We start from the raw sequence: 26,012 nt of genomic DNA, 5'->3' as shown, positions 1-26,012 counted from the left end.
GCCTGGAAGTCCTGTTTCCCTTTCTGTTGATGGGCTATTTAGAGCAGCGTTTTTATTAGGTTGGTAGCTTAAGGAAGAAGCTTCAGTGACACCTTCCTTCCTCAGAACAGATTGGCGTTCGCCTGCATCTCCCTGTTGCTGCCTGTGGAGTTTTCTTTCCTGTCTCTCCTCCTATTGTTGATGAAGGGAAAAGACTCATAACTTCTGTCCCCTCAGTACAGCCTGTCCAGTAATGGCGCTCCTTCAGCTCATGGGGAGCACAGGCCAGCAGCAGGCTGGGGAATGTTTGCTCACTTATACTGAGTATTAAACTGGCCCAGATTCCAGCCTTAAGGCTTTGATGAAACTCAGTGACTTAGCATCTGGGAAAGCTTTATAGTGTGTGGGGTCACTCTTCTGTAACATGCTTGGTGAGGTACCTATGGGCACCCTGGGGTTCTCAAAAACATTCTTAGTAAAAAGACATCCTAAGATGTCAGCTGGTAAAATGCCAGGGAGCAAATATTGCATCTTGATAAGCACTGTTAGATGTTATGTGGGGGAAACTGAGACCTGGGATGCTACAGGGGAGTCATTCAGTCAGCCCGGATGGTGATAATGCAATAAACTACCCAGAGTGAGACTCAAGTACTTACTCATCAGAATGCTCTTCAGTTGAATTACTGTCTCACAGCAGGTGGCGACTCAGATAATGCTGTTTTAAATATTAAAAGACATCACAAGTTGTCGTCACTCTCCCCACCCCCGCCACAAGATGAGAGAGAGAAAAAACATCTTCATCACGTTAGTCATTTTTATCCCCCTCCACACCTGACTTTCAAAGTTCATGCTTTGAGTTTTTGCTTGGGAATCCCATCTGGGGGAGCAGAGCATAAACTGCCCCGGAGGAAGTGAGAGCAAAGTGTTCTGTGATGGGCAGACCAGAAAGGACCATAGACCCTTCCCACCATGAGGGGCTTATTAAAGGACCCAAGCTCCTACCATGTGCTCAAGCATAGCCATTCTAGAGGAGGTGATACCAGTTTTTTCCATTGAATAAACCAAACGTAGAAAGCTGGGACATTGCGTGTATGTACAGCCACCAAAGGATTTTGAAGTTCAGGAATTTAAGCACGAGTACCATGATTAAACTCATGCATTTCAGCTTCTGGAAGTTTGTGACGGTGTTCCATGGCTCATAAGACTGAAGACACTGTATTGGGCCTGTGGCCCTGTCAGGAAGAATTTTCATTCAAGATCAGAAGCAGGTAAAGTTTTGGTTATAATCTGCAGTGCTGAAGACTTCCTTCTGGATCAGCAGGGGTGTAGGGAAGCAGGTAGAGGCAATGGAGGTTTCTGGAAGTCCTGCTGGAGCTGGCTCTGCTGTTAACATTTCCCCTGGAGTTCCTCCTCAGGGCCCATGCCAAGGGTCAAAGGATGCCTGCCCCCTTTCTTCCTGTTATCTCCTTTCAGACCTATGTGGACAATAGAGTGCTTCATCCCGTGAGAGAGGGACTTTCTTGCAGGCCCTTAACCTCAGTCTGCATGAATCTCTGAGCCTTTTTATTCACAGGAGGACTACTACCACTTTATAGTAAGTGACTAATCATCCCTTCTTTAGTTCTGCTTGAGAAGTTAAGTTTTTAACCTGCAGTTTCTCTTAGGTTACATTAATTCACTTTAAGTTATATGTCCTGGATTCTTACAACTTTCAGATATTAACACTAATCACTTTAGCTTTCCTTCACTGAGAAAATTGTAAATGGAAAGTGTTTTTTAAGGCAGACCATTTACACTCTAGCAACATGGCATTACCCTGAAGAGCTGTATTAACAAGTCTATATGAAGAGTTTATTTGAAAGACAATGCTATTTTTAGTATTTTTGCAATTCACTATCTAGTTATGCTTCATCTACAAACATTTTATATGCTTCAATTTACACAGCATATGTGCTCCTTTAAAAACTATTAGTCAACTGATCTGCTCATTTAGAGAATGATTCATGCTAAAAATCTCAAATAAATCAAATATAGCTGTTCTTCATCAAAGTAGGTCTGCGTTAATCTACCACTTAACACAAACACTCCTTCTTTGGAGGATGAGGAAGGACAGGAATTCTTCTGTCATTTCCAAGGTCCTGCCCTCATAATATACATGAGAGTAGAATCAAACAGACCAGAACATTTCAGAAAGAGCAGCATGTGTGTGAGGGGTGTGTGTGGCTTCTGAAAATGAGTCTCTCTAGGCAGAGGAGAAGACACTTCCAGGCCAGTAACATGCATGGAACAGGCAAGCTCAGAGCAACTGTCCCTGCCTTCGGGGCCTTCCCTCCAGAGTCTCTGAAATGGGCCTGGAACTTTGTCCCCCTGTCTTTTCATCTTCCACGTCTCTGCGCAGGGTTCCTTTTACCTGCTTGCAATTCAGGCTCTCTGCCTGCCCCATCCTGCTTACCTTAGGATGCAGCTTAGGTGTCGCCTCCCACAGGGTACCACTGCCGGCCCACATTTTCCCCTCCTCCCACAGCAGGGATTGTCTAGTGAGGCTTCTGTGCCTAAGTGTCCCCTCAGCTGCTCTGTGTCCCAGCACCTGGCGGAGTACCTACCACAGCAAGCATGGCCAGAAAGAGTAAAGAGACGCTTTGCTGGATAGGAAAAGGCCTCTCTCCTTGGTGCCTTGTTCTGGTTTTAAAAATACAACATGTTCCCTAAAGTAGATATTTATTTCTTCTAAAATTATTCTGTCTGTGTCTCCTGAGGTGAAGCAGGTTGTAAAGTTGTTAGGGCACAGATGTGGGGTGCTCGGTGACAGCTGAATGTCCCTGAAATGAAGTGGTCACAGATTTAATTTTTTTCTTAAGTTTAACAAAGACAAGGCATTAAAATGGATGAACACAGGCTTATGGCAGCAGCTTTGGACTTTCTTAGTATGTGGTATTGAAAACTCCCAGAAATATCAACAACCACAGCTATATTTTGACAATGACAGAGCTTTGGTTTTACTTAAAATTAGTTGTTCCAATGTCTTATCTTTCACTCTGAAGTCACAGAGAAATATTCTTTCCATTATTTTCCCCTGATGCTTATCACAGCTGGCTTTGTGTGCTGGCTGGGCTGAGCTGAGCTGTGTGGGTTCACCCCTGCTTTCTCCTCTTTGCATTGGCTGCCTGGGAAGGCTGTGCTTGCGGTGTGTGGATGGTGTTAACCCTCAGCCAGTTCTGGTGTAGGGGCCTACAGACACCCTGCTGTGTGCCCACCCAGCCCAGTTATCCCATGTGGAACGCTGCGGCTCATTATAGCTTTGAAGCAGGACAGCTGGGGTACCCTGGAAGCCAACTGGAGTTTACATTGTCCTCGCTATCAGAGGGAACCAGAGACCTTATCATTGCACTGTTTGCTGGAGAAGTTGTGGCTAGCAGGGGATCACAAGCCTTCTCTCTTCTCTGTCTTTCATCCTTCCCCTCCACCGCTGCCTAGCTTCCCACTCAGCCTTTCCTTTGTGGAATTCTCAGATGAATATTCATCCCCTTTTCCCATTCCCACTCTTTTCTGTCGGGGCCATGGTAAATAATGAAATGTCTAAAATTCAGGTGATTCATGAGGTTTATAAGAAATAAAAGGGGACAATGTGCTGACTTAAATGAGTTTCTTGTGCATTGGCCAGCAGTATAATTGAATAAATTACTGTGAATTCAGGACCTTGTTCTCAGTACACCCCACCACTGTATTCTAAGTAGGAAACAGACACAGACCAGGCTCTGTGAGCACGGCGATCCTCATGACTTCCCAGTGCAGAAGGGAATGGCCCACTGCTTAGTATGTCCACAGATCTTTGGGAGAAAGCTGCAGTCCAAATGATTTGTGAGCTGTGGTTTTTATAAAGTGACTTAATGAAACTGTTCATTTGGTTTCAATTGGATTACAAGTAGCTGTCTTATGGTGACTATCTGGCTGATAAGTTTTGCCTAATGATAGACACATACTATCAATAAAAAGAAAATGACCAGAAAATTATAGCACTCTGAGAATGGTAACCTCGCCAGGCATGGCGCTCGCCTTTAATCCCAGCGCTTGGGAGGCAGAGGCAGGCGGTTCTCTGCCTGTTCCAGGACAGCCTGGTCTACAGAGTAGGTTCCAGGATAGCCAGGGCTGTTACATAGAGAAACCCTGTCTCAAAAACCAAAACCAAAACAAAACCCCCAAGAGTGGTAGCCGCAAGATTTGGGTGGGGGTGTAGGTGTCCAGTGAGTAAATTTATTACTGAATTGCTAAAAGGAGATTTCTCCAAGAGGTGACATTTGATTTTCTGTTACAAATGTATTAGCTACACATGGCAACTATTATTAAATTGAAAACAGCCTTTATATCCCTGATAAAATATATTTCAAGATCTAGAACGCTTATTTCTTCTGGACCAAAGTAACTGGATTTTAACAAAGATGTAAGACCAGCAGTGTAATCTGGGGAAGATTTTGCCCACTAAGGAAACAGAACTGAGTGGTCAGCTGCCTCTGTTTGTCCAGCATGCCTCAGGAAGATGTGCTCATGTACCGTGGATGCTGAGGGTGAGCTGGTTACTGAGCAGAAGTCAATGTAGAACAAGTTTTTCTTTTTTTTCTAAGCTACAGTTCATCTTTTTTTCCAAATAAAACTGGCATCTATCTGAATCGTTGGTGGGCGTGGCTTGCTTCATTGATCTTTCTGTAGAACTGAATAACTGAAATTAAAAGAGCTGGAAAACAGGGACCTAAGGGAGTACTCTGAAAGTTCTTCTCAAACACATGTTCCTGGTAAAGTTAGACATTAGAATTCAAGCATTAAGAGTGCCTCGACCTTCTAGACAATGGTTGGAGTGATCAGGAGATTTCTGGGTTCCTGCCCAAGGATTCCGCACATGGGTTGGTTCTTCAGTGCCCCTCAGCAGGGTTGGTGGCTTATTAAGGCCAGGGTGTCTTTTGTCATGCCCAGAGTGTTTGGATTTAGACAGTATGGCAACCAGATAAACATGTTAGCCTACCCATCTGTGGAGCATATAATTTAGAAGCATCCCCGTTAGCTAATTACATTTTTCACCTTCAAAACGGCCGTTTCTTGCAATGCTTTGGGCCAGTGAAAGTGAGATTAAATCCTGGTTTCAGCCTAGGAGAATTGGGACCAGAAAGCCAAGCTGGAGCTGTCATCTGTGGTCTGTCCTTCTCTGGGGCTGCTCATTTAGAAGAAATGCCTTTGTTGAAATAAGAATAAAAACAATAATTGACTACATCAGCCTCCTGACCTTGGTAATTGTTACATCCGCTGATGTAATTTATTAGTGTGATTTATGGAGTGCCAAGGGTTTTAATTAATGAATAAAGCACAGATTTATGTGGGCTCATGCCAGTGTCTCACTCTTAGGCTGATGTGTGTCTTTTTCACTTCCCCGCCCCCTTCTACTTCTCTCTTCCTCTCTTGTATCTTTTTCTTCCCTCTCTTCCTCTCCTCCTGCCTGTCTCCCTCCCCTTCTCCCTCTGTTCTTCTCTTTCTCTCCCCTCTTCCTTGTCTTATGTCTCCTGTGCTTCTCTTACAGCTTTCTTTTGAGGTAGATAGACCTGGTTGCTTTATCTTTTGCAGCTTTTAGGAGTCTTATGTGTCCGTCTCCGTGGAACATCTCCTGGAAGCCAGGCTTCCTTGCCTTCGGAATGGCGATGGCTCCTCCTGGGGTGTCTCCTCTCACCTCGGTTTGTTTGGGTGCTAGCAATTTTCACTCACCAGGTTGGTTTCATTAACTCACTGCACTGGAGGAAACAGCATCAGGGTTGCAGGGGTTGGAAACGGGTTTCATGATGTCTCGGAAAGTGTTTATGCCTTAGCATCAACGTAAGAATCCTGTAGTGGCTCCCCTCTCCCCATATTAGAAGGGAGATTATCTCTGTGGAAACGTGAGGAATTTCTTCCATAATCATTGGAACAAACAGCAGGAAAACCAGAACTTTTTGAACCACGCAACGTGTAATCATGTAATGACTGAGTCTGGATAAAGGGAGTAAAGAAAGCCAAGCTTCCTAGATTTAGTGGGTCATCTGGTCCCTGTCTACCACCGGGGTAGATCCGAGCAAGACAGCCGTCCTCACCCTGGTTCCTTGTCACTTGGAAGACACTGCTGATTGAATTGTCTTAGGCTGGATTCTTCTGCAGATACTCTGCTTGCTCACATATAAGGAAGAGGGTAGGAGAGGGGCTTTGTTCATGTTTCCTTCCTTTGAAGGTATTTAGCAGTACAGTTCATATGTGGAAAAAGGGCCACTCACATTGATGTGTGGGCTTCGAACGTTATTGTATGTGGTGATACATTGTGTACCCTAATAAATTTATCTGGGGATCAGAGGACAATGCCAGCCACTAGATTAGACATAGAGGCCAGGTAGTGGTGACACACACCCTTAATCCTATCACTCAGGAGGCAGAGATCCGTCTGGATCTCTGTGAGTTCAAGGTCACACTGGAAACAGAGCCAGGCAGGGGTGGCACACACCTTTAATCCCAGTGCTGGAAAGCACATACGCCTTTAATCCAGAGAAGTGATGTCAGGGCAGAGAAAGGCACATAAGGCATGAGGAAACAGGAACTAAGCAACAGTTCAACTGAGACCCTCAAGGGTGAGAACTCAGAGGATTTGTGGAAACAGCATCAGTTGAGGAGTTAATGAGGTTGTCTGTGGCTTGTTCTGCTTCTCTGATCTTTCAGCTTTCACCTCAATATCTGGCTCCAGGTTTGTTTTTTTTTTTAATTAATAAGACCGTTTAACAATTCGTGTTACAATCGTACATCGTTTAAAAGGCAAAATTGTGCATGATCCAGTTTGAGGCCTTGGGCTGATGGTTTGAAATCCCCATCTTAAACCGTTCAGCATTTGTCTGTCTTGCTTCAGGGAGTTGAACCAGGTTGATCTTTGCAGAAAAGTTCAGAAATCATTACTTTGTTGGGGAGTTTTCAGTTTGCAATGAGGCAGGCGCACCAGTTCTGGATTCTTGGTCTGCTGGTATTTCTGCCCGTAGTGTTAGGGCGGCAGGATGGGCACCAGGAGGTGACTTCCCTTGATGCCTTAGGGGGCTGCCTTTGCTTAGACACCCACTGGAAGAAACCCTACTGTGCAGAATGCAGAGATGAGCATGTACTCCGCACAGCATCGCTCAGCACAGCATCGCTCCACTCAGTTGCCTTCTCCAAGAAAGAAAACATGCTCCTAGTGTTCTTTTCCCCTCCCAAACTGACAAGTACTTGTCATTTTGTATTTTCTGTAATGTCTGCAATAAAGGCTGAGTGGCAGCTGCCACCCAGGGACATTGTGTAATCAGGACTTGTTCAGTTTGAGTTCATGAAGTTCTGAATTTGGAATCTTTATAAAACATCCTCTTTTGGCACACTTTAAAGTCGGGCTTTCCTGGTCGGGATATGTGAGTAATGATGGGGTATTTAAATAGTAAAGATTTGATCTGCCAAGCTAATCCTTGCAGGCTTTCTGTTTCTCTCTGTAACCGGTTTGTGGTTTAAATGAAGGAGCAAATTGTTTTAGGTCTGCTGTCAGTCTCCTACTGCCTGCTCATTCGTTCAGCTGGCTGTCCTCCACACAGCTCCTGTGTTGTTGGCATGTTTGTTTCCTCAGGTGCCTTCCACTGCCCACCTTTTACTCCTCCTGCTGACAGAGTTGATGAGCATGTGGGAAAACAGGGCTGGTCTGTGATCTCAGCCAGCAGGGGAGCTGGAAAGAGGGATTTTCAGAAGGAAGGCTGCACAGTTGTGGGGACAGCTGGGTGGAGGTGGAGCCTTTGGGAAAGCCGTAGGATCTTTAATTATCTAACCCAGCACCAGGCCCTGGCCTAAACCTAACTGATAGGGCGGTCCATACCCTGTGGCTTTCCTTGGTTTGCTCTGGCTGGGGGTGGAGAAGGGAGCCAGGAAGGGAAGGAAGACAGATGGGCCAGGGAAAGGGAAGTCCAGGGTGGGAGATGTGAGGCCGGGCCAGGCCAGGCGGTGGGCCTGCTGAGCCCAGTGAGAGGGATTTAGAAGGCTGGGTAGTCTCGCAGTTTGTCCTAGACTGGTTATGAAGCTGTATAGAACTTCACTGGCATGCATGTTCCATCTGCAGTTGCTTCTTTTCTGAGCAGAATATCCGGCAGTTCCGAGTGTCAGTCATTCTCGAGCTGACCCCTGAAGTCCTGTGTGTTACTCCTTCTTACCATTGTTTACCTTCCTTCTTCTCTCCTCCTCATTGGTACATTTTAATTTTAGTTCGCTTTGCTTGTTTTTAAATCTTAGAGTGAGTTTTATATATGGGGACTCTTTTTTAAAAAGTTCTATTTTTTTTCCTTTTATTGAAATAGATTGTTTTTCCCCCTCACATAATTTATCCTGGTTGGGGTTTCCTTTTCCTCTAGTCTTCCCAATTCCTCCCCACCTCCCCTCCTGTCTGGATCCACTCCTTTTCTCATTGGAAAACAGACTTCTAAGGGATAATGATAACATCAAATAAAATGTAATAAGGTAAAACAAAAACTAGCACGTTGGAATTGGACAGAACAAACCAACAAAAGGAAAAGAGCCCAAGAGCAGGCACAAGAAGCCGAGACCCACCCGTCCACACACTCGGGAGTCCCGTAAAACCACTAAAGTAGAAGCCATGATATGTACGCAGAGGACCTGGTGCAGACCCGTGCAGGCCCTGTGCACGCTGCCTCAGTCTCTGTGAGTTCATATTGTTTTGCTCATGTTGATTTAGAGGGCCTTGCTTTCTTGGTGTCCTCCGTCCCCTCTGGCTGTTAACTCTTTCTGCCTCCTCTTCCCCAGAGTTCCCTGAACCCTGAGGGGAGGGATTTGATGGAGATGTCCTCCTGTTTAGGGTTAAGGGTTGCAGGGTTCCTCACTCTCAGCATACTGTGTGGCTGTGGGTCTCTGTATTCTTTTTCCATCTGCTGCAGGATGAAGCTTCCTTAGAGTGACTTACAAGCCAAGTGCAGAGGGCCTTTTCATGCTGACTGCCCTTTGTGCTTTGGCTTGCCCCTCACTCTGTCTTTTTTTTTTGGTGGTGGCTGTTCTTCCCTGTCACAAAAGTATATTTAAAGCTAATTTCCTGAATACATGATTCCGGTTCCCAGTGAGATGCTGCTGAAAAAGCTGGAGCCACAAGTCCTGACACTAGCCTTGCACGCCACTCCATGTGAAGTGCGCTCGCAGGTAAAATCCCATTCCTTTCTTGAGAACCTTGGTACAGACTGACTTTACTAAAGGAAGAGGCAGATTCTGGTATTTGAGGCGCACTGTTGGTGTAGGGCATTCCATTGCTCCTGAAATTGACCTCCATCGGAAATTAATGGCTACCTTTCCTCCCTCCCACAAGAGACGTGCTGATTGTGACCAGACTGTGCACTGTGTGCCTTCAGCAGGCCTAATTCAGAGCTAAGCTCCTCACGTGAGTGAGGTGTGTAATTTTATAGAGCTGATACGTTCTTCCCGTGGATGTCCATGGATATTGCGATGAATGCTTTTTAAACCCGCTCTTTCCAAAACAGAGTTTGTTCTCCACTCGTAGTTATTTACTTAAAATACTCAACAAATAGCACCAAAGCCGCTTCAAGTGAAACTCAGCGGAATGGTCACACACTAATATAAACTTCAGAAATAGCAAAAGCAGCAGTAAATTCAGCAGCAGTGGTGCTTTCCGTTTGCTTTGCAGTGGGACCTGAAAGGGAAAGTATACGGATTTAGCAAACCTTTGAAACTGACTTCTGAATTATTTCCAGGGCCATAGTTGGTCTCTCCTGGTGGGACTCCAGCACGATAAGACAGTGATGAGATTTAAGATTACTTTTAGTTTTTACCTAAGGGACCAGAATGCTTTAGTTTGAAATTCCGATTAATTGACACTTGAAGGAAAATGGATGGTGTAAGAGCTCTCATGGTATGAAGTGAACTGATGGGGTTGACTCGGTACCAGAGATCCAAAAGCACATAGAGAAGGCCAGGGAAGATTCTGGAGTCTGCTGGCCAGAGAAGAGCACTAGGGTGCAGCCACTGAGTATTGATTTCTGCCGTTTTCCCAGGCTCTTTATTGTCAGTTGACCTACTAACCCAAAGAGAGGATGAGGTCAGTAATGAACTGGCTCGGTTATAAGCATTACAGCTTGGATGGAAAGGTATCCTGGCAGCCGGGAGCCATGGAATACCACAAAGTCACACCGCACAACAAACCTCACACAAGAGATTTATTGGGAAGGAAAAAAAAGGAGGGTGGCTGCCTCCGCTCTGGGGAAACAGCGGCAAAATGAACAGGGTACAGGGCTTATAGAGAGCTTCTTGGGAAGGGGGTGGAACTTTTAAGGGTGGAGCTTTCCAGGGTAGAGATTGGTGGTATTTCAAGTCCAGAGATTGGGTGGGGGCAGGGTCCAGCAGTTAGGGCAGTTAGAGTGTTGTGTGGGTGGGACCTGGCAGTTGGAGGTCCTGGGGGGAGGGGCTTAAACTTGGAACACAGGCTCAGGGCAGCAGGCAGGCGGAAGTTGTGTTGTCCCGGGCTGATTGCAGTGAGTCTTGGCTTCAGCGGAGATGAAGTATAACTTGATCATTTGATTCATAATGAAGACGCTTAACACTCTTCAGGCATTATTCCCTCCACTGAGTTTGTGAGTGGGAAAATGAAGCGTAGGAAGATGTCACCAGACCAGAGTCTGGTTGGTGCCTGTTGGGCCTTGGTGGCTCTTCCTCAGGATGGGTTGGAGGACTGCGGAGACAGGATTGGCTCCCACATGCGTGGCTGGTGGGCAAATCATCACCTGCTCTTCTTTGCCTGCTGTACTCTTTCCGAAGCAGAACTCCCCAGTGTTCAGGAGCAGATTTGTTTCATGGACCATATCTCAATTCATTCCAAGGAACACATTTCGTAGCATCATTGAAAGGCATTGGCAGAGCTTGAGCAGATGCATTCACCTGGACAGTGTAGCACACTGTTAGCAGAGTCCCAGTCCTTTCCAGTCATGGAGCGTTCTTTTGTAAGCACTGATCTTTAATAGCGCTCTTTCTTTGAAGAAACCTTTGAAGAAATAGTTGTGAGGTCATGAGCAGAACTTCAGACGTTGACATTCATCAGTGAGTTGGGTTACCGTTTAAAGTCAAATACCCAGAATTGTAGTTCAGTTGGTAGAATGTTTGCTTAGAATGCACGAAGCCCTAGGTGCCATTTCTGGTATCACATAAAACCAGGCATGGTGACACATGCCTGTAATCCCAGCACTTGGGAGCTGGAGGCAAGATCAAGTTCAGAGTCATCTTTGGCTACATAATGAGTTCCAGGCCAACCTGGGATACACGAGACATCGTCTTTCTAAATAAGTAAATAACTGTTGATCTAATATGTAAACAACAGATGTGTTATTTGTTTATAAATACCGGGAAAGTCGGGCCGCACAGCATCCGGCATGCTGTTACCTCTAACATTTTGGTGCTGTCCACTGTACTGTGTGAGAACGTGGGCTTTCACCAGGACGTTCCTGCTCCTGCTTGCCTTTGGCGTCTCATTTTAATTGTCCTTGGATGCCTGGCAATTTATAATTTTTTTTGGAGAATTAAGAATTTAAGGCTTAGCCAGGCAGTGGTGATGCATGCCTTAATCCCAGTACTCAGGAGGCAGAGGCAGTCAGATCTCTGTGAGTTCAAGGCCAGCCTGGTCTACCGAGTGAGTTCCACGACAGCCAAGGCTACACTGAAAAACCCTGTCTGGCAAAACCAAGAGAAAAAAAATAAAGAAATTTAAGGTTTAGGGATAGCTTTATCTGTGAGCTCTGATCCTAACCAAGAACTTTTAGACTTGAGAAACTTTTGGGGATATATTTCATATAAAGCCCCCCCCCCCATTGTTTTTTGAAAATGAGATCATGTTCTATTTTGTCAGGTCTTTTTATGCTGATATTAGGGGGGGAAAGGATACGGTAGGAGATGTCAGCATTTCTAGCAATACACCTGCACAACTGTGGAAAGTCGAAGTACTTCCTAGTTCTTAAACCAGTCATTGCTTTTAAAATAAAGCATTAGTGTATTCATGGCTGAAGACTCCGAAGATACAAAAGGTGTAAAAGACCCGTCAGTTTTCAGAGCCCCTCCTGGCTGGCTTCCCCTGGCCACTGACAGCTCCTTTGGAAGCTCTGCTTTCTGCCCTGCAGCCCCAGGACCTTTTCAGTTGGGTCACATGGTCAGGGCTTCCAGACAGCCTGCTCTGTGGGCTCTGCTGTCCTGTCCCAGTTTCTGTCAAAGGTGATGGTATAATTTACTTTGTATTTGCTCAGTTGGCTTTTGGCTCTTCTCTGGATGAACTTGGTGAACCCCCGGACCATGTCACTGTAGTATCTGGACCTTATCTGAGAATTGGAGAGTAGGAGTTGATAAACAGGTAAGGAAGGGGTAACTTTCATGCCTTTCTCTTTGAATACACAGCTGCATCTGTTTTCCCTTTACAGAATTGTGTGGTTGTGTGCCCCTCCCCCCTCTGCCAATCATGAGGACTCCCCAAAGCCAGGCCTGGTTGAGCACCTCTGTACACGTGCACTGTGGCGTCAGCACACCTGCACCGCCCACATTAACATGTACACACATGCATGCACCACATAGACAGAGGATGAAATTATGACATACTTTTAGAAAAGCCTTAAGAATTGCTGTTTATAACGTGTATGTTTAATAAAAATAGAGATATATATGCCTCACGTCCCCTCAGCTGCTGTGTAGTGGGAGGGAGAGGGAAAAGATGCCCCTTCCCCCTTGACCCTGCCACCTGTGGTGGGCGAGGGAGCTGACCCTCCCCCTTACCAGCTGCAGCACTCAGGAAAGTGGACCCTGCACCTCGCCTGGGCGGCACAGTAGAGCTGATCCTGTTGGCGGAGGTATGGGTGAGCCAGCTCTGAAGTTGTGACCATGGGAGAGCTGGCCCCATTATTCCTCTGTCATGTGGCAGCATGGGTGGGCGGGGGGAGAGATGCCCCCCCAACCCCTGAGGCAGGTGGGAGAGCTGCCCCTGCCCCTCCCCAGCTGCAGCACTCCAGGGAGTGGCCCATACACCTCACCACATGACAGCAGGAGAACCGGCCCCGCCCCTTGCTCATGGCTGCAAGGGGAGAACTAGCCGGGGCAATGCTAGAGAGTTCACCTTGGTGAGTCCAAGGGAGAACTGGTGGGCTGACCAACCCTGCAACTACCCAGGCCCAGAACCAGGGTTATGGGTTGGCCCACCCCAACATCCACCCCATCTGTGATCTGCTGGAGCACAGGGCGGGTAGGGGGAGTTGGTCCTGCCGTCCCAGAGCTACAGGATCTCCAAAACACAGGGCAGCCGCAGGATGTCAAGAAGAGTGCCAGTGAGGGCCCAGCATTGTCAGCAGTGTAACAGAGACCAGGGGCCTCAAAGCAGACCAATGATTCTTGGTGGTGAACGCCTGCATGTAAAAATGTAGGGATAAGGGGGTTTACTGTGTGACTCACTGTGTCACACTGCAGCTTCCATGATGAGATTCTCCGTTTCTCCTCTTTTTTTTCTTTTTTCTCTTAAATTTTATTTTGTTTTTTTTCTGGGGGTGGGGGTAATGGGTGGGATTGGGAGGCATGATATGAAAAACACAAAGAATAAATAAAATATAAAAAATAAAATACAGAAATAGATTTATATATGTATATACATACATGCAAATACACACGCACATCAACGTGTACACACATGCATGTGTGCATGCATATGCACATGTACCGTGCTACATACATACTTGTATTTATATGTTTGTGTATGTTTATATATAAACATGTTCGTGTTTCTGATTCCAGTCTGACACCTTGTACATTTTAGTGTTCTCCATCCCTTGTTTGAAACTGCTTTTTTAGAAGGAGAAACCGTATATTTACTTATTCATTCAGTTTATTGTATCATTGAAGACTGAACCAGAGCCAGAGAACCGGTGGGAGATACATCACACAGTGTCTTTCAAGGAGTTGGCTTATTTCGAGATGGGGACTGCAGTGGGTGAGTCCCAACTCCGTAGACAAGGCTATGACATGGGGCAGATTCAAACTGTCAACAGGTGGGATTTCTTCAGGAACCCCTCAGGTGCACTTGGAAGGCTTTTCAGGTTTTTTAGTCAGGGCTATGTCAGCTTTCTGTTATAACAAGTCCATGAAATAATTCATGAGACAAAGGTTTGTTTGTGATTTATAACTTGGTTTAGTGTGTCTCGGTCCCATGGAGCTCCAGCCTTGTCCTGTGACCCCAGCACTGAGTGACCATCTGTCAAGTGGGCAGAGTGAATAAGGCTGCCCATCCTAATGCTCTGTTATTTCCAGCTTTACCCTTTGTCAGTGTTTCCATTAAAAGACAGGAACAAAGTGAAAAGCCCAATTTGGGAGGGGTGTACCGAGACAAAAAGCTGAGTGTTAGGTCTCCTTGATTCCAAAGAAATGTTTTCTTTTTTTTTTTTTTTAAAGATTTATTTATTTATTATGTATACAGTGTTCTGTCTGCATGTATGTCTGCAGGCCAGAAGAGGGCGCCAGATCTCATTACAGATGGTTGTGAGCCACCATGTGGGTGCTGGGAATTGAACTCAGACCTCTGGAAGAACAGCCAGTGTTCTTAACCTCTGAGCCATCTCTCCAGCCCGAAATGTTTTCTTTATCTTGGGTTAATACTGAATAGTTTCCTTCCTTCTTTTCCTTCTGTTCCTCCAGCTCCTTCCACTAGGTCTGCTTTGGTTAGTTTTTACCCCCTGCTCCCTACAGTTTAAAGCTTCAGAATAGGTTAGCCAAGGCCCTGTCAGCATCAGACAGTGGCGAGTCGCATGTTTGGTGTTTGGAGTAGCAGTAGAATGCATACTGCATCACCCAAGTGTCTTACCAGGGTTTCTGCTGTGCCTTGCACTGGGGTCATTTGAAGAGTGTATATTCTAGTGTATTTTAGATATGAAGTGTGCTCCTAAAAGGCTCATATGCTAAAGGCTTATGGACCCAGTCCCTGAGAGATGATTGGCTCCTGCAGGCTTTGACCTCATTAGTGGGTTGACTACTTAATGCATTCATAGTATGATGGCAGTACTGGCAGATGGGGAAAGTGAGAGGTAGACTGGAACCCATATGGGTGACACAGGTCCTTGGGACCTGTGCCGCTTCCTGGCTGCTATGAAGTGAGCAGTTTTCCTTACAGCATGTGCGTACCACCTTGATAATCATGCCTTACCATGAGCCTGAAGACCATGTAGTGAGGACTTCATGCACCAAAACCTCTGAAGACATGAGCCAAAAGCTTCTTCCTTTTAAGTTGTTTCATATGTTTGACAGAGTGATAAAAAGCTTGACATATGCACTTTCTATTTTGATAATAATTCTCTTTCAAAAGGAAAAGATATTGCGCCTCCTGAGTATTGACTTAAATTCTTTTTTTTTTTTAAATAAAACCGCTTATGTTTATAGGAAACTTTACACTTGTCTCTCTTTTACTGCTGTACAGAAAAGCCAGTGTGTGATAAATTTGGATCTCACTCTCAGCTTAGTATGGCAAGTGATGTGTTGTAGAATATTATTTTAAGGTGTGTTACTTTTGTTTATGTTGCGTTTGTTTAGCTCTGTGAAGCTGTGATGCTTTGCCTGTTTAAAACACCTGATGGTCTAATAAAGAGCTGAACAGCCAATAGTGAGGCAGGAGAAAGGATAGGTGGGCTGGCAGACAGAGAGAATAAATAGAAGGAGAAATCTGAGGAGAGATCTAGAACTAGAGATGGAGGAGGACATCAGGGGCCAACCACCCAGCTACACAGCAAGCCACAGAGTAAGAGTAAGAATTACAGAAGTAAGAGAAAAGGAAAAGCCCAGAGGCAAAAGGTAGATAGGATAAGTTAAGGGAAGCTGGCTAGAAACTAAGCCAAGCTAGGGCCAGGCATTCATAATTAAGAATAAGCCTCCATGTATGATTTACTTGGGAGCTAGGTAGCAGGACCCCTCCCCACAAAAGAGCCAAAAAAAGAGCAGAAATAAACAACAGCAATGACGTTTTGCTAAAATGAAAGCATTATCTGCAGTATAGCATTCTGTGTTGACTGGTGTTGGCCTGAGCTTTGAGTCTGGCCTGCTCCTGGTGCTATGGGATGGGATGGCTCTTCCTGCCTGTGGTTCTGTCTTGAAGCCACTGGGGACTTGGATTTTGTAGAGTGAAGTATAGTTTCCCATGTCCTTCTCTTGTCCCAAATGCATCTTCTGATGAGATCTGCCTCAGTTAGTGTCTTGGTGGCATATGATGAGAATTTGCTCCATTTTAATTGAAATGCAGTTCCAGTCAGGCACTGACAAAATGTCAGGTGATTCTGAACGTTTTGTGGTTCCCCAAGAATATGCTCATGAGTCCCTTCTGGACATGCACTGGTCATTAGAGCCTAGTCCCCTAGTCCCAAAGGATGAACTCCCTGCTGGACTGGAGGTGTAGGGTGCCATGTGTGTTATAGGGGATGTTAGTCTTGTTGAAGCAGGAAGATTGACCTGCAGGAGAGGACATGTCACACAGAGCTCAGTGCATGCACATGGTTCAGTGTTAGTGCAGACAGAGGACTTTAAGGCTAAGGGTAGCATGCCATTAGTCCTTATTGCAGATGTCTTAAGTTTTTGTGAGAAGTGTATTTTGCTTGTGTTGCACATTGTAAGGCTTAAAGCTTTTCTTTTTCTTGTTTCAGCCTTGTTGAGATAGCCCTGGTGATGCCCACTTTATCCATTTAGCATACAGTTCAGTGGTTTATGAATTCCTTGTCACAGTCCAGTGGTAGAACCCTGAGCACCCCCTGTGTTCCCTCCTGCCAGGTTATGGTTAATTTCTGCTCCCTGCCTGTCTTGGAACTGCTGATATCTCTCTATAATTTTGCCTTTTTCAGAAAATTTCGTTTGAATTGAATCATTCAATTGGTAGTCATTTGTGCCTGGCTTCTTTCATTGAACTAGTTCATTCATGCCACAGTGTATGTTAGTTCTTCATTCCCTTTTTATGTCCAAGAGGTATTCTGTTCTGAGTAGACCACATTTGATTTGCCATTGACCAGGTGATGGACACATAATCCATTATGCAGTTAATGGACATTTGCTTGCTAGTTGTGGTGTGTTTTGGTTTTGCATTGGTGGGTTCTTAGTAGTGAATTACTGTAAGTCTATGTTTAACTTTCTTAGAAACTGATGAATTGCTCCCACTAAAATACTCCGCCTTATGGAGTGTATGTTCTTATTGGCTACAAGCCATAATTTTGTCATTTACAAGTAGGGCGAACAGTAGCATGTATGAATGCAGCAGAGAGATGACATGGTGATTTTACTATGGTAGGGAGGTTGATTTCTTTTTTGTCTCTGAATTACTACACTAAATTGTACAGTTTAGCTTCCTGGGGGGGGGTTATTACAGTATTTGTTTTGATGTGTAATGTTAATATTAATTCCTTTTCTTAATTAGCTTTGGCTTTATATGAACTGGCTTCCAGTCACTGGACTCTTAGAGAAATGCCTTTATGTGGCCCTCAACTGTGCTGGAACAGATCACCCCCACAGCTAACTGTCCTGTGGAATTTACTGGCCTTAGCTTTCAGAAAGTTAGAAGCCAGCCACAAGTGTGCAGGAGGAAGGGTCGGTGTTTGGAAGCATGTGGTTTGGGTGTGTGTCCAGAATGGGAAATTAGGGTACTGTTACATGATTACCCATGTGGTGTTTTGACCACAATGTTTTAGTGTGACAGGGTCATCAAATTAAATTTGATATGACTTAATGTCCCATGTGCGGACAGCTCAGGAAAAAGGCAGGGTTGGTGGGAAGCACAGATTACTTCTTAATTTATGGTGACAATGTGAAAGTTCTTTCTCCCCCTGGAAATCTGTCTCTCTCTTAGATTACCTCTGAGCAGGTGGCACTACCAGCCATGCCCGCCTAATCCCAGAGCTCAGCCTGGACCGTCTCACCTCTACAAAGACCAAGTTTAGATTTTTCTCACAGTCTTACTTTGATTTCTACCCTGGTCACCTGCTGTAGTCTTACAGTTCCTTCTCATTCTTTCTCTGTCTCAGTTCATCCTGCACAGTACTACCAGAGACATGCTTCCTCATATGATGCTTGGGGTTTCTCAGATGTCCCCATCTCTCTTGCTTCTGGGCCTTTGCTCTTAGGTGTAGGGGAGCTGCCCCTCCCCAGCCATATCTACTCCATCTTTCCAGGACTTTGTATGGGCACCTAGCTCTTCGAATCCTTCTTCGATGCTCTGTACCTGCTGCTTTTCTTCCTGGGTTCCCATATCACTTTCCAAGTCATCCTATGTGACTTTGGTCCCAAGTCCAGTCACAGTGAATTGGCTTTGGTTCTCTACTAGACCTGTGCTCTGGGTAGTAGTTGTGACCCTGGCATCCAGCGCAGTGTTCAACAGCAGACATGCATGCACAAGGTGTCACAGATGGTGAGGGAAGAGGAGTCATTTTAGGGTTTGAGATTGGAGATGCTTGGGACAGATGAGGGTCGGTCTTTGATGGTATAGGGAAGACATGGGCTCTCTGAGGAAGGTAACCGTCCACCTTCAGTGTGTATTCACTGACTGAGAGAGCTGTATGAGAGATCCCACCACCTCCTCAAGAAGACGTGTTTCAGTTATCAGAAACACTCCTGCCCAGAAGCTTTAGACTGACACCTCACCCACATCCTTTATGGTAGGTTTGAAGCCGTAGGCTCCTTCTGGGGAGACAAACTTTGACTAGGAGTTGTGAAATTAGAGTTGTGAAGTTGGATGCCATTGGATGTGTGAACCATACAACTTCTGCTTCACTTCCCCTGCTGTGAAGCTGCTGTGTGCCCTTTCTTGTCCAGCAGCTTGCTGCAAGTAACAACTTATACATTATGTTAAAAGTTAACAGAAAGCCTGTCTGAGGGAGTCTGAGGATGCAGGAAGACACACGGGGGACGTTTCATGGCCAAGTTGTTCTCTGTTTGGTTTCATCAGGTGCTTTTCTCAGAGTTTGGAGTCCTTGTACTTTTCTGGTCTTTTTGAAGTCCTTGTTGACATGACCTCCAGGAGTCCTCCACCTCAGCTCACTGGCTGGTCGTCTTCACTCTGCAGGATCTGTGTGAGTGGCCCGTGAAGATGTCTTTCTAAAGCGTTGCAAACATTGTGATTTGGTTCTTGGCCTAAGAACTCAGTTTTCTTTTGATAGTATAAATATTTTCTGTTTTACTCCCGTGATTACTAAAGGGTGTTTAATGTCCTTTATTCTCAGTTTAGAATGTACATTTCCCCTCTCTTCCTTTTTTTTGATGGTGGTGAAGGATTAACAGATCCTGCATCCCCATGACCAATCATGCTGTCTCTTTGTGACTGATTTAGTGGCCTTCCTAGAACTCAGGGATAGACCTGAACAACACAGCCTTCTCCAGTTTGCCCACTTCTCCGGGCAGGGGAAGGGTCCCTCAGTCCTCTGAGAAACTTGATTCAGACTAACTGATAAAAGATAGAGGTCTAAGGACGTTAAGTGATTGTGTCTTTTGAATGTAAGAACTCAAAACAAGAGCTTCAATTGCTTTGCCACCTTGGAAGATGAAATTTAGACAAGGAGTGAAAAAAAAAAAAAAAAAAAACGAGATTGCAGGTTAAGCAAGCACTTCCCTTTAGTTTTGAGGCATAGTGCCTTCCCACCCTGTGTCAACTGAGCACAGTGACAGAGGTGTCACAGCATGTGGCCCTTGGCCAGGCAGTCCCTCTGACTGTCTCTTGTGCCTTGTGCCTCCACTGCTCTTTGGCCATCTCCCAGTGCACCCCCCCCCCCCCCCGAGACCTCGCTTGTTCCATGCTTGCCACGCTGCTCACTGGTCACAGTTAGTGCTTTGAGACCTGTTCTGGGACAGCACTCCGTATGAGTGTGCATTTCTCAGAGTCGTACTTCCTAAATACGCTACTTTTTTTGGGTCATTACTCCCACTGTTAAACGTCTCCTGCTAGCTAGGACTCAGTGTTCCATCCGTCCCAGCTGCCCTTCCTCCACGTGCTCTTTATGGAGAGCCAGTGAGTTAAATACCAGTAAAGCGTGCTTAGGAGCCTATCAAGTGTTTCTCTCTGGACCCAAGTAGAGAACCAAGTTTTATTAAGAAACAGATGATTAGAAGTTACTACAGAAGACAAGGTTCAGGGCACACATGGAAGTCAGCTGTTTCTAAGCAGAGTTCCCACATGACACTTGCATACTGCAGGGGGGAGTTCTGCAGATGTTTCCCCTTGGGAAGTTGCTTGAAGCTGCACAGTTTCAGGACTGCTGGAATCCTAGGGTCATCCAGAGACCTAGCTCCCTTGACTGTTGAGATCCCCAGGGAGCTGGTGCTACAAAGCAGAAATGGCCCTGTCTCCAACCTCTGGGAGGAAAGAGCTTGGGAACTGTGAGAGGATGTAGAAGTTAGGCACGTTACTTACAGCCTTATCTCTTTATTTCACACAGTCATACAACTGTAGCGCAGGCCACAGGTGGCTCCCCAGCCTGTCCCATTCCTTAAGATCCCTTGGTAGCTACAGATGCGTAGTGAACTGTAGGTTTCAGAAATTTAGGTTCCACCTAAGCCTGTCTCACAGAGATCTCCCCACCTCTGCACCCCAAGTGCTGGGATTAAAGGCTCTTGTTTATAGTTTTGGTTTTTTCCATTACTCTTTTCTTCTATCACAGTAGCTTGCTGTTAACATACCAAAGAAATTAATTTTGAGAGCTGTTCTGTTTGTAATTACATTCATTTTTAACATCAATTCCTTATTTTTTTAAAAGATTTTACTTTCATTTACTCATGCTGCATGTGCCTGTGAAAGCCAGAGTGGGGGTACTGGATCCCCTAGAGCTTGAGTTGTAGGTGGTTGTGAGCTGCCCAATGTGGGTACTGGAAACTGAACTTTGATCCTCTGAAAGATCAAAGATCTTCCCACTGAGACGTCGGTGTGGCCGCTAATGCTAATTCTCATTGCAGATGTATTGGGAAAAGATGACTCTGTAGTATTGTTTCACAGATTGAAACCCATTTCCAATGACTGTCCATTTGAAAACGTGTGTTAATGGGGAAGTGGGCATTGTGCAAGTCCAGAAATTTCTAACTCATCCTTGTAACAGCATGGTAGACTCACAGTGTACCACCGAGATCACTGCTCTAGGAGTTGGTTGTGTATGCCGTGGTAGCAGGACAGTGGAACAGGTAAATTTGGGGTTCTGCATGCTGTGACTTACACATGCTGATGGGGAGGGAGAGCTAGGAGAAAGGTGGTAGGAGAAATGTCTCGTTAAGTGCTGTTAATCTGAAAACCATCTGCTTTGGCTTCTCGATTTGTTACTGAGCAGTGCTGACCTCCTTTGAGTGTGGTTCAGAGCACTGCCAACAATCTCAAGTGTTGTAGCCCTGTGGCTCCGAGTCCATGTAAAATAATGACCTGGTAACACCCTGTTGGTGCAGCGAAGGGGGCAGGAGGGCAGTGGAGGAGGCAGTGGTATTGCCTGATTGGAGCAATAGGAGTTCTTGTCTAACTTTAGGAATTAAAACAGAAACAAACTTTTCAAGTTAAAATTTCCCAAAGGATGTCTTTAGGCCAGTGTTGTACTTTACATAAAATTATATAAGTTAAAAATTTGACTATAGTTCTATGTAAAAGAATTAAATGTATCCATGTCTACAGTATCTCTAGTAAAAACAGAGATTATCTTTATTTAAAAAGAAAGCACACGAGTAATATATAGAGTTGGTTTTGTTGTTCTTTTGGTAGAACAACAGCTTCACCAAGCATACTATGTGTTTAAGATGGAGGAGAGCATCACCACGCCTCTAGAGTTAGTTTTCCTGTGTGCCAGAGATAGTCCATGTATGAGCATGAGAACGGCCATTTAGATACACGATGCCATTCTACTGAGTATATATCTAAGCTTCTCAGCCCATGGTTGGTTATATCAGGGTCCTATTTGAATTATAAATAGAGAACTACTGTGCTACCAGAGAGTAAAACAACCATATATATGCATATATTATATATATTTAAATATTTAATTCTGATTTAAAGAGATCCAATGAGGATACCTAAAAGAGAATATAAATAAAAATTGAATTATGCAATTCTAACAACCACTGTTAATATCTTGATATATTTCTTTTGCCATTGGTCCTATGTATATTAAACATTTTTAGCATCAAAGAGGATAATGTGTATACATTTTTCTATTTACGTCATTTTGGTTGTCGTTAGGAATTTATGGTGAATATTTCATCATGTAGAACTACACAAATCGATCATTATTACTGAACATTTCTGTCATTTGCTGGGTTTTGCCATTACAAGTAATAATATAATTAACATCTTTGTGAACAAAATTTGGCTTTCATTTAAAAATTATGTTCCTGGGGTGGAGCTCTCAAATTAGAATTTCTAAGCTACATAAAGTACATGAGCATTTTAGAAGGGTGTTGCTGTGTGCTGCTAAATTGTTTTGCAGAGGAATTACAGAAATTAATATTTTCACCAGAGGCTTACTGGGGTGCAGTGGCATTTGAACAGAGTTCGATAATGTGATTGGCAAACAGCGCATTTTAAAATTCCCAATAAGGTTAACCATTTAAAAATACGCATGCGCTCGTCATCACTGCTCTGTGAGTTGCTGGCTTTTCTCTGTTGTATGTCTGTGAGAATGTCTTTGTCTTTACCTGTAAGGAAGAAATTAGCTGTTAAAGAGACTGTGCTTTCTGTATTGTGCCAACGTTTCTCTAGACTCGTTGAGTATAATTTTATAACTTTTGGTGTGTGGAAATTTCAAACTTTTATGTATTTAGTACACCAGTCCATACTATTATATTTATGAGAATATTCCTGATTCACAAATAAGATGAACAATCAAATTTTTTCCCTTTAAACTTCATGACTGTTCATATTTATCTCTTGGCTGATCTAAAAAGTGTTGTGTGGTAGTGCGTGAAACACATTTTCTTTCAAGTAATTTGTTTTCTTTCCAGATAGCTGCGGAACGGCTGATGGAGTGGTCCGATTTCTCAGTGCGCGCTGGTCCTTTCTTCACTGTTTGCTTACTCACCCAAGGGTCTCCCGCAGAGCCGCTCCTGCTGGGTCGGGTGGTGGGTTGCCCCCCAAGCCGGTTTCATTGTTTTGACAGCAGCAGTGCTGGCTCTATGTCCTCTAGCAGCGTTTGTAACTCACACATCTATTTCAGTTTTATTGATCAGGCTGGAACTTCCGCCACTACTGAGTAAAATAGTAATGGATATCCATGTCTTGCCTCCAGTATAATAATGGATATCTATGTTTTGCCCCTGATTTTTAATCAAAATGCTTTACTGTTTTATCTTTAAATACTCATCTGAAGAAGCATTACTTTTAGGCTCTTAAAAACAACATGGCACTGTGTTTTATCAGTGCTTGTTTGGCATCTGCAGGATCTGCGTTTGGAAGTTGTTTGTAAGATGAATTTTTGTGGGTGAATCACACTTTGTTAGCAACTTACATTGTAAATTCCGAAGTGTGTCTCTAGAGGAAATGTGTCAGCCTCAAGCAAAAAATATTTTTGATGCCAGAATATTTTTTTCCCTCAAAAGGCAATAGAGCATTTTCTTAATCACCAGCTGGAGTGGGGTGGGGTGGGGAGGGCTGAGGAGGGGAGGGGAGGGGCAGAGAAGGGTGGTCTCCAAGCATAGAGAGAGATGGAGTTTGAGAATGTGTTCTAGCCCTGGCATTATTTCAAGGAACTTGAGTGTGTTCAAAACTCCTTAGATTCTGGAAATCTCAAGGATATACTTGAACTGGGACTCGGGATTCTTCTACTGATTGGCCATGTGATCTCAATGAGCCCTTTATTTGACGTGCTAGAAAATGTGTGTGAGTGTTGTCCAGTAGACCTTATACGCGGCAGCTATCCTGTACATGAGCCACTGGGCTTAATATGCTGAAGCTAGTGGGATAAACTATTTTTAATTTCACTTAACTTTAAACTGAAACTTGAATAGCTTCATATGGCTAGTAGCTACCATATTAAACAGTGCAGATCTACGTGGTGAAGTCTAAGGTCATTTATAGTTTGTGAACTGTGGCTCTGACTGTGAGTACAAATTCCTATTATCTTCCTCTATTTCAAGAATTTATAAATGGAGCAGTGGGGTGGATCTCAGATGTGCTCCAGTTCTTGAATAATTGATAACATCGTCCCTTCATTACGATTATATATGTTAGCTGATTCCTGGTGGTCACTGAAGGTCTGGTATGCTGTTTGCTAATTGACAAGGTAATGTGCTTATATACTTTCAGGACCCTTTCCTTTTGAAGCCAGTGGGTTAATGACCCACAGCACATTAACTTCTGGGTAGCATGCTTCTGGGGCACTGAAGAGTTCATTGTGGCAAATGCCACTTACTACTGAGAGGCCCAGAAGCACTTTTGTGTAATTGACCTTCTTTACCTGCTGCTGTGCAGTTAAAAGTGCATGTTTAAAAGTGATCCCGACTCCCTATATTTTTACTTTAAGTATTTCCTAATCTTGTGGTTCAGTTACTATGGACCGTCACGGGAGGAGGAGTAGTCTGTGTAGCGCTGACAGGTATGCTGGGAAGCCATGGATGACGTCATTACTCTTTAAGACTCATTAAAACACTTAGGTTTGACACAAAGTTATGTTGTCTCTGAAACTTTTGCCATGAATAATTGAGCAAGGCTAAAATATAACAAACTGCAATAGCAATTAAAGCCTCTTTCTGTAGGAGACAATGGCCAACGCATAAACTCACAGCTGGTCAAAGTGCAAAGTGATGGAGCAGTGCTCAGCCATAAATGGGACAACGATTACCACAGTCCCCTCCCCAGGGCTCAGGAAGGAGGCAGAAGTGTACAAGCCGGAGGTCAGAGAAGACCGAAGCAAGTCTTAGTAAGAAGTCTATCTGCGTAGTAGTATTGAGAGTTTTTGCATGCTCTGGCTTGTCTATATTTCTGTGAGCTTCTAAAAATTGTCTGTGCACACACTGGTTTAAACACACTGGCATGGTTTGTTTGGGAGTAGGAAGAGACATGCCATGACATTTTTAAACAAGAGAAAGAGATGGGAAATGAGTTATTTCAATTCTGGGGATGGGAATGGTACAGAGGACATTCCAGAGCTCTCTTGTGTTTCTAGCTTAACACTCTCAAGCTTTGGGCCAGTGTCCAGATTTCTTCATAGTGTTGAGTTTTGGGTTTTGAATTACGTCATATCTTAATGCAGGTTTTGATGGCATGGCCAGTGCTGGGTTAAGATACTGCCTCTCGTCAGAGGGGGACTGAGCTGCCTATTTCTAGAGACTTCTTGCTGAAGTAGGTTTGTGTAGAAACAGATTTTAACAGGTCAATTCTTCGCCAAATAATAGGTAATTTTGTCTTAATTCTTTTGTGACTGTGTTTGATTAGGAGAGATCAAAATTATGGAATACATACATTAATTGGTTTAAGAGACTGTAGACTTTAATGGACATGATTAATTGTGAAAAAAAGACAAATATATCACCATTCTCTTATTGTGCACATTTTGAAATCCCATTTTTTTTAAAAAAAACATTGATTTTAAAGGGAATACACTTGAAATTATCTCTAATTTCACTTATCCTTTTGGATGAGTTTTCTTTATGTATAAAAGTTTGAAAAGAAATTTACTGTATGTTTGTCCCCATCTCTTTAAATACTAAGGAAGCTACTTAGTTAACCAGCCTTTGAAATGTAGAAGTCAGCTAATCATTGCCATGTGCTACTTTGTAACAAGCTGCTTTCAACCACAGTCAGGTCTTCACAGTCTGTGGGAGCCTTGGGGAGACTGTGAGGCTGTGGTGAGCTGGCATTGTTTCTTACTACATCCATGAGATTGCTTTTTCTTTAGTTAAAATTAGTATTTCATTCTTGGAGAATTTCAGATAATGTTTTTGATCATATTCACCCGCAGCTTCTCCCCTTAACTCCTCTTTGATCCACCCCCACCTCACTACCCCCACCCCTTCTTCCTTTT

General features: G+C 44.3%; 1 protein-coding gene across 2 annotated transcripts in view; it reads left to right on the top strand.

The window, feature by feature from the left end:
* The window catches only part of Peli2 (pellino E3 ubiquitin protein ligase family member 2), a 145,150-nt gene that overhangs the window by 13,261 nt on the left and 105,877 nt on the right, over positions 1-26,012 (top strand). The gene's annotated exons all lie outside the window — the stretch shown is intronic.

The sequence above is a fragment of the Peromyscus eremicus genome, chromosome 9, assembly GCF_949786415.1.
Source record: "Peromyscus eremicus chromosome 9, PerEre_H2_v1, whole genome shotgun sequence".
NCBI classification, from domain to species: domain Eukaryota; kingdom Metazoa; phylum Chordata; class Mammalia; order Rodentia; family Cricetidae; genus Peromyscus; species Peromyscus eremicus.
This window is presented reverse-complemented; position numbering and strand designations above follow the sequence as displayed.